Below are 12,631 nucleotides of genomic sequence, written 5' to 3'. Positions count from 1 at the left end.
CGGGGCGGCGGCGCCCGCCCCCCGCATGATGAAATCGGGGCCGGGGTAAAGCGCGGCCGGGCTCCCGGCGCGGCACTTTCCGCACGGGCCCGCGCCCGCAGATTCGGCACGGGAAGGGAAAGGAAGGGATGGGAAGGGAAAGAAGGGCAGGGCGGGCGGCAGGGGGAGCGCGCGCGCGCGGAGGGGCGAGGGCGCGCACGGGAGCCCCGGGAGCGCTGCGCCCCCTCGCGGCGGGAGCGCGGGGCGGCGGGAGCGCGGGGCGGCGGGAGCGCGGGGCGGCGGGAGCGCGGGGCGGCGGGAGCGCGGGGCGGCGGGAGCGCGGGGCGGCGGGAGCGCGGGGCGGCGGGAGCGCGGGGCGGCGGGAGCGCGGGGCGGCGGGAGCGCGGGGCGGCGGGAGCGCGGGGCGGCGGGAGCGCGGGGCGGCGGGAGCTGCTCCATCCGCACCCCCCCCCTCACCCTCTCGGGGAACACACGGCACCCCCAAAAGTGTGGCTGTACCTGGGAGGGGAGGAGGTACCCCCGAGCAGCCCCCATGGCCCACACAAGGGTTTGTGGGGCAGGATGATAACGTCCATCTCCCCCCCCCCAACACACGGCACCCCCCAAAAAAAGTGTGGCTGTACCGGGGAGGGAAGCACCCCACTGTCCCGTTGTGAGATTCCCCCTGACCGACACAAGGATCTGTGCGTGGTGGGGAGCGCTGCTGCAACCCTCGCGGTGCGAGTGGGGAACGGCGGGAGCTGCTCCATCCATCCACACACACACACACCCCCCTCAGGGGACACACGGCATCCCCCAAAAAGTGTGGTTGTACCTGGGCAGGGGCACCACACTGTCCCTGAGCACTCCCCCCAGCCCTCACAAGGGTTTATATGTGGTGAAGAGCACTGCAACCCTTGTGGTGTGTGTGGGGCAGGGTGACACCCAGGTGACACATGGCACCCCCAAAAATGTAGCTCTACCAAGGGGAAGAGTGCACCCCACTGTCCCACTCCCCACATGCCACATCAAGGCTTGCATTGTATCTCTCTGTGGTGTGAATGGGGCAGGGTGATACCTGCTCCATTCCCCTCTCAGGGGACACATGGCATCCCAAAAGTGTGGCTGTACCTGGGCAGGGGCAGGGGCTGCCCCTGAGCATCCCCCCGGCCCGCACAAGGGCTTGTGTGTGTCGTGGGGAGTGCTGCAACCCTCGTGGTGAGAGTGGGGAACGGCGGGAGCTGCTCCGTTCACACACACCACACCCCCCCTCAGGGGACACAGACGGCACCCAAAAAGTGTGGCTGTACCTGGGCAGGGGCACCACACTGTCCCTGAGCACTCCCCCCAGCCCTCACAAGGGTTTATGTGTGGTGGGGAGCACTGCAACCCTTGTGGTGTGTGTGGGGCAGGGTGGTACCTCTCCCCACCCCAGGTGACAGATGGCACCCCCAAAAATGTAGCTCTACCAAGGGGAAGAGTGCACCCCACTATCCCACTCCCCCACACGCCACATCAGGGCTTGCATTGTATCTCTCTGTGGTGTGAATGGGGCAGGGTGATACCTGCTCCATTCCCCTCCCAGGGGACACACACAGCACCCAAAAAGTGTGGCTGTACCTGGGCAGGGGCACCACACTGTCACTGGACACTCCCCCTGGCCCACACAAGGGTTTGTGTGTGGTGGGGAGCACTGCAACCCTTGTGGTGTGTGTGGGGCAGGGTGGTACCTGTTTCCCTCCCACCCAGGTGACACATGCCACCCCCACAAGTGTCACTGTACCCGGGGGCGGGGGGGAGACACCTCACTGCCCCTGAGCACCTCCCCAGTCATACCAGGGCTCGTGGTTTGCTCCTATTTGTGTGTGGGGCAGGGTGGTATCTGTTCCCCCCTCCTTTAGGTGACAGGGCACCCCCACAGCTGTACCCAAGGGGGGGGGAGGGAGGCACCCCACTTAGTAGCCACCCCTGGTCCACACCTGGGCTCCAGTGTTGCCCCACCATGGGGTGCGTGGGGCAGGGCACAACTGCCCTGTTCCCCCCTCCTTCAGGTGACACATGGCACCCCCAAAAGTGTACCTGTCCTTGGAAGGGGTGCACCCCACTGTCCCTGAGCACTCCTCTGCCTCCATATGTGTGTGGGGAAGAGTGGTACCTGTTTCCTCCCCCCTTTCAGGTGACACATGTCACTCCCACAAGTGTAGCTGTACCTGGGTGGTGGAACTCCACTGTCTCAGAGCAGCCTCCCCACTCCCGGTCCACACCTGAGCTCCAGTTGTGCTACCCCATGGTGTGCATGGGGCAGGGCCGTACCTGTGATCCCTCCCCCTCAGGTGACATACGGCACCCCCACAAGTGTACCTGTCCCCGAGGTGAGGGGCACCCCACTGTCCCTGAGTACCCCACTGTCCCTGAGCACCCCATTGCCCCCAAACCACGGCTCACATTGTGCTCCCCTGCGGTGTGTGTGGGGCGGGGTGATACCTGCTCCATCCCCCACCCCCCCTCAGGGACACATGGCACCTCCAAAGTGTAGCTGTACCCAAGATGGGGGCACCCCACTGCCTCTGAGCACCCTCCCCAGCCTACAGATGGGTTTGCGTGTGGTGGGGAGCACTGCACACCCCTGAGTCGTGTGTGGGACAGGGCAGTACCTGTCCCCCCCCTCCTTCAGGTGACACATAGCACCCCCAAAAGTGTAGCTGTCCCTAGGGGGGGACACCCTATTGCACCTGAGCACCCCTCCCATGTGCCACCAACCTCCCCCAGGCCACCTGGGCACGGTGTCCCCTTGTCCCAGAGCCAGGTCCCCAGCACATGCCCCTGGCCCTGCGGCAGGGACACCCTGGGGGCCGAGGGGATGCACGGGGGGGCTGAGGGGGGTGATGTTATTTTTTCAGTCAGCTGCAGCGTTTGAGCTCCAAAGGCTTTGTAGCTTTTGGGTTCGGCCGTGTTTTGCTTTCGGCTGATCCACGGTCTTCCCTCGCTGCCCGGGGGCAGCTGCCCGACCCTCAGGGAGGCTTTAGGGCAGCAGGCAGGAGGCCAAGTCCTGCTCTTCCCCCGTGTGGTGGGTCTCCCCCGGGAGCCAGGCCAATCCCATGTCAGGCGGAGGAGCTGTGAGGAGCATGGTGCCACAGGGGAACTTCCCATCCCTGGGAGTTAAAGTCCTCCAAGGGGGGAGAATCCAAACACCGCTTACATAAAACAAAATTTAAGACCAATTTTTACAAAATACATTCCCCACTGCCTCCCTCTTCCTCCCCATCTCCCCTTCACCCCCTCCCACCTCCTGGAGCCGGGAGCGTCGGCACTGATGTGATATTGGCGTAATTGGAGTATTCCAGCTGCTATTTTGTACCTGTCTGTTTATTTGAGAGACAGCCTCAACCTCCTAATGAACGTGCCTGAATATTTATCTGCTGCTGCTGAATGGTGCATTTGTGTTTCAAATGCTTAACTGTTATTTTTGTTTAGCTGCAAATTGCTGTTTTTATTTCGCTGGCAGTACCTGCTTGGAAATTGCTCTAGCACGAGGTTAATGCCAGGCTTTTTTCTATTCCTGATTATTTTTTTGTTAATTAATCCAGTGCTGATAAAAGTGTAAGGACTCTGCAGCCCCCTTCTAGCTTGTCATGGAGCTAAGATGTGAAGATTGTGGAATCAGCCTCAGAAGAAACTGGCTCATGTGGAGGAAGGAGGAATCCCAAGCAGCTGGGATAGTAGAGGAAACACAGGCAGAATCCTCAGAGATGGGAAACCTCAGTGACCAGGAGCAGCTCCATTCTACTGTGCTGTACCTGGAGCTGTACCAGGTAGCAGCTCTTTTCCAAAATCTCTTTTTTTTCCCCCACTCCTAGATTTCCTCAGTGGCAGAGCACAATTGGTCCCCGGGGCAGCACCCTGCAGCCCTCCATCAGGAGGATGGAGAGGGGCCAGACTGGTACCTTGAGCCTTTTTCCCTGCATAAAACTCTGACTTGCACACGCTGCTGGCCCCAGCATTGTCTCTCCTTGAAAACAAAACATGCCTGGGACCACTTCCCAGTGCTATCACCAGCTGATATGGGACACCCTCAACACAAGGGCCAAAAAAACCTTCTCCTGCCCATTCCCAACTAACTGTGGGTGCAGCTCCTCTCCCAAAGGACTTTAAAAAGCATCTGGTCTGGGCTTGCACAAGGATCTGACTGCACAGACAACTCAAACTTTCAAAGTTGTGTTGTTTCTTTTTTAGATAAAGGAACAAAGCAACAAAAGAAGAAAAAATGGAAGAAAAAGTAGGGTGGACACGTTTCTGGAACAAGGTTAGAGGTGGGTGGTTAGGGAGTGCACAAGGAAACCCTGACTGCCCCTTTGCAATGGTGCTGCTGAAGACTGAAGGCGTGATTTGGAACCCTCAGACCCAGGGCACACTGCTGGCTTCTTGTGAGGTTGTGTGGGATGGGAGGAAAATTTGGCAGGATTTTGCACCAAACCATAGTGGTAAATGAGAGACTGGGAGCAAACTGGGCCCCTAGAACTGGGTCACACCTGGGGTTGGCTGGACCCCATCTCCAAACCAGTTTCAGTGGGAAGGGCTAAATACTTCTGGAAATCATAAGAGACTAGTATCAGAGCTAAAAAAAAAAAAAGCTGTACATCAATATGGGGCTGTGTGGAAGTACTTTGTACATCCTCTGCTGATGGAGGGTCTTTCCACTGGGACACAGACCCATAATGTGCCTGTACCATCTCCCTCATCCCCTTGGGCCCCAGGGTGCTGCCAAACTGCTCCAACCCACTCCAGCACAGAGGATTCCTGTTGATCTGATGCTGCAGAGAGCCCCCGTGCCTGGTGCAGGTTTGCAAGGAGAGCCCTGTACTGGCACCATTTTTGACACCCCCGTGTACTGGTGAACCACCAGTGCTCTCAGGCACAGCATCACCACGAGTTAACATCTCACAACTGCCCAGAGCTCAGCTTTTCCCCTCCTTTTAAATCTGATTCCAGCTCTGTGCCTCTTTGCACTTGATAAGCATCTCAGGGAGCTGTTTCTTGGTTCTCTGCTCTGCAGCCCCCCTCAAAAGCACCCCAGGGGGCAAGATGGGATTGTAGGGATCACGTTACTCCATCCTCTTCTGGGGTGGCCTTTGAAAAGCTGTCTCCATTCTCCTTCCCTGGATATGAGGCTGTGCTGTGGGGGTGAAATGGGACATGTCACCCCCACAGTAAAGGGAAGCTTCCAGCACAACAGGGGAGATTTGTAAGAGAATTTGTAAGAGATTGTGTAAGGGAATTTGCAGGAAAACACAAAGGAAGAGGGGGTTCAGGCATCCCCCTGTCTTCAGCTTGAAAACTTCTGGGTGCAGAAACAGAGGTATCAGCACCCCTGAAAGATCTGGGGGGGGGGATGTGGGGTGTGTTAAACAGATACGAGAAGGGAGAGAAGAAACGTGGCTGTTTGTCCTTCCTGCTCCCTCTCTCTGGGTCCCCATGGGCACCAGTGGCAGGAGAGGGAGCAGCGAGGCCACAAAATGGGAGAGAAGTGGGAGTCTGCAGTGGATGAAAAGGCATGGAGAGGACTGGAGAGCCCTGTTCCCGACACGAGGGATTTCTGTTAAAGGAGGGAAAGGAGTTAAAAACCTTCCACAGAGGTGTAAGGAGGGGGAAAGGTGCAAGAAGGGGAGTGGGAAAGATCCACGGGCAGGAGTACAAGGCTCCTCAGTTCACAAATACATTCACGCTCCACCGCCTTTACGTCTCGGTGCATTTTCCTGGCAGATGTTCAAGCCCCTGCTGGCAGAAACCCCTCGGAAACCCCCAAACCCGAACCCAATAGCCCCGCGTGAAGAGGGATGGTGGAAAGGAAGGGGTGTCGGAGGGGTCTGGGCTGTGTTTTGGTGGGGTTTTCTCTGCGGGGGCTGGCAGGGGACCGTGTCCCAGTGCCACTAGATGGCAGCGGCCCCGCGCCGCCCGCTCCTCGCCCCGCGGCCCCGCTGCATCCCGGCCCCGGCGCGGGGCCTCCCGGCTCCACAGCATCCCCGCTGCGCTTTGGGAGGAGCGGCCTGGGACAGGCTTTCCGTGCCGGGATGCCTTGCAAAACCGAGGGGCACCCGAGCCCAAGCTAAAGGTTCTTTCGCAATGCGGGGCGACGGCGGGGACGGTCCTCGGAGGCTCCGACGCCTCCCCGAGACAAAAATCTCCCCTTTTCCTTCCCTCCCACTCCTGCTTCTGGTTTCTTTCTGGTTTTCTTTGCTTTGCTTTTTTTTTTCTCTCTCCCTCTCCAAAGTGCTTGCTTTTCCCTAGCTCGTTTCAACCTTCAGGGTCACAAAATCAGGCAGATGCACCCCCCAAAACACAAGCTGATCTGCAGCAATGTGCACACACGGTCCCAGCTGATTTCCCAGCACTGGGGGATTTTTAGGCTGGCAGTAAACCAAGCAGGGCCTGAGGCAGGCTAATAAATAGCTTAACCTGGCTTTCCTCTATAGGACTGAATTTTTTTAGCCTTCAAAACAGTGTGGCTGCATCCAGCCTGCTCCTAGTGCACAGCCTCCAGCTCCTGGTTTGCCCCAGGGAAAAATGAGGGGACAAATACCTGGCCCTCATCCAGATCCATGGCACAGAGCATGCATATAACCATGGGATACATTCCCAGCTCCTGTTTTCATCTCTGGGGGTAAAGTTAACTGCAACAACCATCTCTGCTCCTTTTGGCGTATCCCTCCTCCTTTGAACCATTCCAAGTGTGATGCTCCTCTGCCCCTGGGCCCCTGGATGCCACCTGCAGGGAAGGGTGTTCTGAGGGTCCATCTGCTTGTGGAGCTTCCACTTGCTTTACTGTCATCACCCCTATTCTGGATACAAAGTATTGGGCTATCTGGATGTTACTGAAACTCACCCCCTCCTGGGACAGGGCTTTTTTTAGACTGGAATAGGAAGCACAAACCTCACCCTGAGCTTCCTCTAGGGTTTGGTTCTTCCTAGAGGTTTCTCCTTACTGGAAATTTCTTTTCTGCACCTCTGGCCCTGATCCAGCCAAATGCTGAAGCACACAATTAGCTTCAAACCATCCAGTCCCCCACATTCCCACAGCACTTTCTGGGATGGGTCCCCTCGTCCCTTCTCCCCTTGGGAATGCTCGTGCCTCTCCATGCTCCTGCTGTGAGATGACGGGTCTCCTCGCTGCCAGCAGCAGAAGGCAGGATTATCATCTTGTTTTGCTGTGCACCAGCCACAAAACTAACCCTGTAGCTATGCAGGGAGCTATCAAATCTATTTTGTGTACTGTGAGGGCTCCTGAATGCTGCACGGGAAGATCTGGGCTCTTGAACCATGAGCACGTGCAGCCCTGACAGCTCATGTCTACAGCTCAGCCCATCCTCATCCTCTCTGCTCTCTCCCCAGGGGATGGTCAGGTAATGCTTAAATTGCCAGTAGTGCCTGTGAATATTTGACACTGACTGAGATGGCCAAGCAAAATCCCTGCTGCTGTCACCAACAGGGACTCAAAAACTTGCCCCCACGTCAATGATGTGCCCCAATACCCATTTTCCAGGGAGAAGAGCCACCAATTCATTCTGGCACAGGCCACCAAAATAGTCTGATACATTTGGTCACACCCTCCCAACAGCTTGGATCCTGATGATGATCTCCCAGGTTTGGTTGTGCAAGAGCTCTGATGGAAATTCATGACGATTTCCCAACCCTTCCACTGCTGTGAATTTAAATTCCTAAACCCCTAATGCACTGAACTGAAATGCATATTGATTAAGGGCCTTTTATGGATGTCTTGCAGAGCATATTAATAATTATTTAAAACTTGTATTCCAGTTTAATGACTCCTGTCACCAGCACTTTGCAGTGATTCAGTCTTGACTTTTAATTGAAATGCTTTAGTTAAGACAAATTGCTTCAGCCAGAGAAGGTGAAGTGCTCCTCCAGGTGTGTGCCATGGGGGGCGAGGGGGGGCTTTCAACCTCAAGGGTCCCAAATTCCCAAGTGGCTGTGAGACTCTAGAGAAGAGTCTCTGTCCTTTGAGTGGGTGTGTGTGTCTTGTCTTGGGAGAAGCCATTTCTTTGGACTTCCCCTCTGAGCACTGCAGAACAAGTGTTTTGCTGCTCTGGCACTCAGGGCAAGGTCATGGGAAACATTAATAACCTCTCTCAACAGGGCAGCCACATCTCCCATATGCAGACCATGGTGGCACCTCAGTGCTGGTGACACTCATATGTCCCACTTCCAACAGCACCAGTGCACATTCATGAGCCAGAGCAATCTGAGCCAATTACTGCTGTCACCAGGCTGAACACCTCGTGCCTCCTTACTTATGTTTTCTTCTTCCTCTGCATGTGATCCCAAGTAGCTTCTTCCCAGCCTTGAAGCTCATTCTGAAAGGGCACCTTGGCTTGGAAACATCCCTGGAGTATTTTGTAGAAGCAAGAGATGGCACCTAGGGGCTGCCAGGATGAAGGTGGTCCAGCTTGGTGGAGACAGGACCTCATTTAATATTTGCTGGCCAGCACAGAAGACAGGGGTCTGTACTGTGGTTTGGTGGAGAAGACAAGATCTTGCATGTTATGCAGCCTTTTTTCAGTGTTATCTTCCTGCTCCATGACAGGAGACTTGAAAATGGGATAGGAGGGGGTTTGTCTTTGCATCCCCTTTGCCTCCAAGGAGGGACAAGCCCACAATAAGTGCATCTGTGAATCTGCCTCCTCTGAAAGGAAATCAATATTTTTCCATCCACTCTCTGGTGGGACAGGATGTTGAACAGCAATCAGTACTTTCACCCCCATTCATGGGCCTGGAGCCAGGGGAATTCCAAGACCACAGGGATTTCCAGGTCACACTGCATGAGCACAGGATAGGAGAGTCCCCCCCTGCATCAGAGGGGACCTCTGACCGTGAGAGCAGAGATTAGTACTGGCCATGACATGTTACAATTCTGGTTTAAAAAAACCTTACTCCATCTGCTAAATGAGTGTTTGATTTTTTTATGACTGCCTGTAAAACATGAAGCTGGGATCCAAAGCACTCCTCTCCACCATGAGTGGCTTTCCTATAAGTCACTGGGCATTTCCCCAGGGACTGAGTTGTCTTTCCAGGCCATCACATGTGCAGTACAGCTGTGCTTCTCATATATGAGGGAGTTGGAACTGGATGTTCTTTATGGTCCCTTCCAGCCCAAACCATCCTGTGACTCTGTGATTTACATCCTGAGAGGAGTCACAACCACCAGGGCAATTCAGGTGATGAATAACCATCACCCCGTGGAAGGATATAAAGAGAAAATATTTTGCCAGATGCTGCATTTTTTCCTTAAATTTTCATTTTGTTCCTTCTGAGTTTTTAGCTTCTGGTGCCCACCCGTCAAGAAGAAAGCCCTTTATCCTGTCAACCAAAAATCAGTTCCTTTACAACAGCTGGATGAGTGCCCACCTCCACTGTCTTGCTTCCCACAGGGGCTTTCCTGAGGTGATACAAACCCATTGCTCCCTAGATGGCCTCAACCTGATTTAGCAAAGAAACACTGCAAAGCAAATGTTTGCCCCTGTGATGTCAAGGAGTTAAAAATCATGAGCTAAACCTCCAAGTCCCAAGCTGAGGCATCCTCCAGACCCAACATCCACATATTGGCCTAATTTTCTCAGATTTATAACCAACAGTAAGAGCTGTTGGGGAGGCAAGAGTGCATTCACCTATGCCTTGACTACTTAAGGAGTGTGTGTGGTGCTGAAGTTTCGGTGTATGAATAGGGCCTTGCCAAAGATCACCCAGACTTCCCAAATTGTGGTACTTAGTGCACATGGATAGACCTAAACGTAGCCCTTGTGAAAGAGTCCATCAAATAACCAACACATCCCATCCTCTTCTCCTCCCCGGTCTCCAGTGCCCACAGATGACAATGGCATTACTGTGGGACTTCCAGAGGGCAGTAATTTATTATTAAAATGGTGGTTATTTGTAACAAAATGAGCCTTCATATGGAAAAGCCCAGGGAATTGCCCTAGCTGTGCCCTGGGGTGGCTGTGTGCTTAGGGACACCCTCCCCTCACTGTGGGACCACAGCACTGCACATCATCTTCCAGAGTGACTTCAAAATTCAGTGACTTCAGTTTGCTTTTGCCCGGAGTCAAGAGTTCAAGAGTTTTGTTGTTCAAGGAGAAAGCAAGATTCTGTCCTCCTCCCACCCACCCTCCTTTTTTTTTTTTTTTAATGTAGTGTTGGAGTTCCTTTTCTTCACACAAAATGAGTGAGGATGCTGCTGGTAACCTCTGCAGAGAAGGTGCGTGTTATGTCCTGCCAGTCTGTGCCCTCATGCCTCTCCCATCTCAGAAACACACACCCACAGGCCAGGATGCTGCTTTCCTTATCCCTCAGGTGCTCAGCAGCAGAAGGTGTTAGGTGGGATGGAAAAGACCTGCAGGTGAAGGAAGAGCTGGAGGATCCCATGGCTGAAGCTTAAAAACACCCACACAACAACATGTGATTCTTTCATCCTAGTGATTCTGAGGGTTGTTTTTTTTTTTTTTTTCAAAGTCTGGTGAGTTTCCTGAGTGGAGATAGAGCTGCACTGCTGTAATATCAGGCTTCTTCAAAACTGTGCCCTATTTGCTGAAGGGTCTCAACTTCCCAGTGACCCACATGAAAGTACTCAACCCAGACACTCCTCACCACTCAGGGCAACTCAGAAGCAAGAAGAAAAGTGTCCTAGCTTGAACTCATCTTTAGTTTTCTGAGATTTTTTCCCACTAAATCAAACAGAATGAAATGTCCTACCAGCATGGTCCATAATTCATGACTGTGTTGATTTCTCTCCCAGGCTGCAGTGACATCAGTAAATAACAAAAGACTGGATCCTGTCAAAGAAATCAAGGAGGAGATATCAGAGGTACTGGGCAAATGCTCTCCAAGGGACATGAAAACCACAGCAGCCTGTGAAAAACACATGACATTTAACTCATAAAAAATGTGAGTTTAATGCAGATTTGTGTTTCTGTATTGTAGCATCTGGAGTTTCCAACGAGTGTGACCACATCCTCCTTGAATTCAGCAAGTCTTTAGAACAGAACCACAAAGGAAGCACAGAAATTATTTATTTAGGGAGAAAGAAAAGCTTTTGTTTTCTGTTATTTTACCATTCTGACACAATCCTGCTTCTTCTGGGACCTGTGTTATGGAAGCAGATCATCCTTGTCCCAAAGGACATACCGCAGCCTTCCATCTTTAAGAAACATCCCATTCTCCTGCCTTTGAGACAAGGTAATAATATTTTCCTAACACAATAATATTGTGTTATTATACTTCTAGAGCATCTAAATAATGTGCCAGAATAAGGAAACCAAGTCTCACCTGCTTTTTTCTCTTCAAGCTAGTGAGAGACCATGTCAAGACAGCCTTGGTTTTCCATCTCTCAGCCTCCAGCAGCACCTGTCAGCAGCCCATCTGTTGGAGAGAAAACCCATTTGGCTCTGCTCTGTAGTTATTTAAGGACAGGGACAACAAATGCTTACATCATTCAGGAGCCTGGTACCCGTGGGAAGCCATCAGGTTTTGATTGTTAACACACACCAAACTTGAGCATTGCCTGGTGGGACAAAGCTGGTGGGATATAAATGTGTTCCCATGATCCCATGGCCATGGTCTTTTTGACAAATCCAGAGCACACACTGCAGTATCCATGGTGACTGGCAGCCTGTCCATCCCACCAGCCAGCACAGACCCATTCCCAGGCACACCAGGACACATGAGTGCTCATGCTGGTGGAGAGGTTTGTGGAAGGCACTGCTTCGAGGATATGTTGATGTTCCTGGGTCACTACCTTAGCAAAAGCCTTGCTAAAAACAACGAGGCAGGATGTCACTGCATTGCCAGGGCATAACACAGCACCATTTCCACAACTCCACTTCCCAGATGCCACCTCCAACAGTGCCATGTAGGAGCAGTGACCTCCCAGAAGTGGCCTTTCCCCTCAAGACAGGGTGGTGCAGACGAACACCAAGCCTTTGTGCTGGTGCTGGCTGTCAGGAACAGCAGATGGTGCAAGAGGAAGCATGGCCAGCAGGATCAGCCAACTTTTTTTCTAGAGGATGATGAATCAAAGCCAGCAAGCTCCTGGCTCCTGTCCTGCATGGTGTCCAGTCCAGGAGAAGAGAGAGAACTGCTGGTGGATGGGTTGGGCCATGAATGTGGGAAGATCCCTGAAGGAGGGAGAGTGTTAAAAGTCGGAAAGTGAAGCTCAAAGGGTTGTGCTGAACTCGCTCTAGACTGGGTGGGGCAGAAGACCAAAACATGAATCAGCTACTGAGCACTGACACAAGGCTGGTCTTGGCCATTTGGAGTTGGCTGCCACTGCCTCTCCTCATCCCCAGTCAGTTCAGTACAGGCTGGACAGGATACACCTGGCAAAGGGCCTGCTGAAGTGGATGAAATCACTGTGTTATTGCAGCCTGAAACTTCCTACACCCCTTTCTGGAGTGGTAGCACCATTGATCATTTCCCAGGTGTGCCTTTTCTTCTCCCAGGTATCTACCCTCCCGGGAAGTGTAGGACAGCTGAAGGGGGTGCTTGGTTAGTGTAAGTGAACACAAACCATTATATTGATTGTTGCTTCTGTACTGGAATCACTTCTGTTCTTCCCTGAAGGATATAAGAGCAAGATGGGCCGGAG

At 53.3% G+C, this 12,631-nt stretch overlaps 1 long non-coding RNA gene across 1 annotated transcript; it reads right to left on the bottom strand.

Annotated features, from left to right (window-relative positions):
* Positions 1-10,160: 10,160 nt before the first annotated feature.
* On the bottom strand, positions 10,161-11,489 carry LOC116790174. Its single transcript, XR_004358280.1, has 2 exons — positions 11,314-11,489; positions 10,161-10,820 (listed from the first exon to the last, which is right to left on the bottom strand). It is a non-coding gene; the product is annotated as an uncharacterized LOC116790174 (long non-coding RNA).
* Positions 11,490-12,631: the final 1,142 nt, after the last annotated feature.

This window comes from Chiroxiphia lanceolata, chromosome 1 (genome assembly GCF_009829145.1).
Source record: "Chiroxiphia lanceolata isolate bChiLan1 chromosome 1, bChiLan1.pri, whole genome shotgun sequence".
NCBI classification, from domain to species: Eukaryota; Metazoa; Chordata; class Aves; order Passeriformes; family Pipridae; genus Chiroxiphia; species Chiroxiphia lanceolata.
The sequence above is the reverse complement of the archived record's forward strand: the minus strand, read 5'-3'. Positions and strand labels throughout refer to the sequence as shown.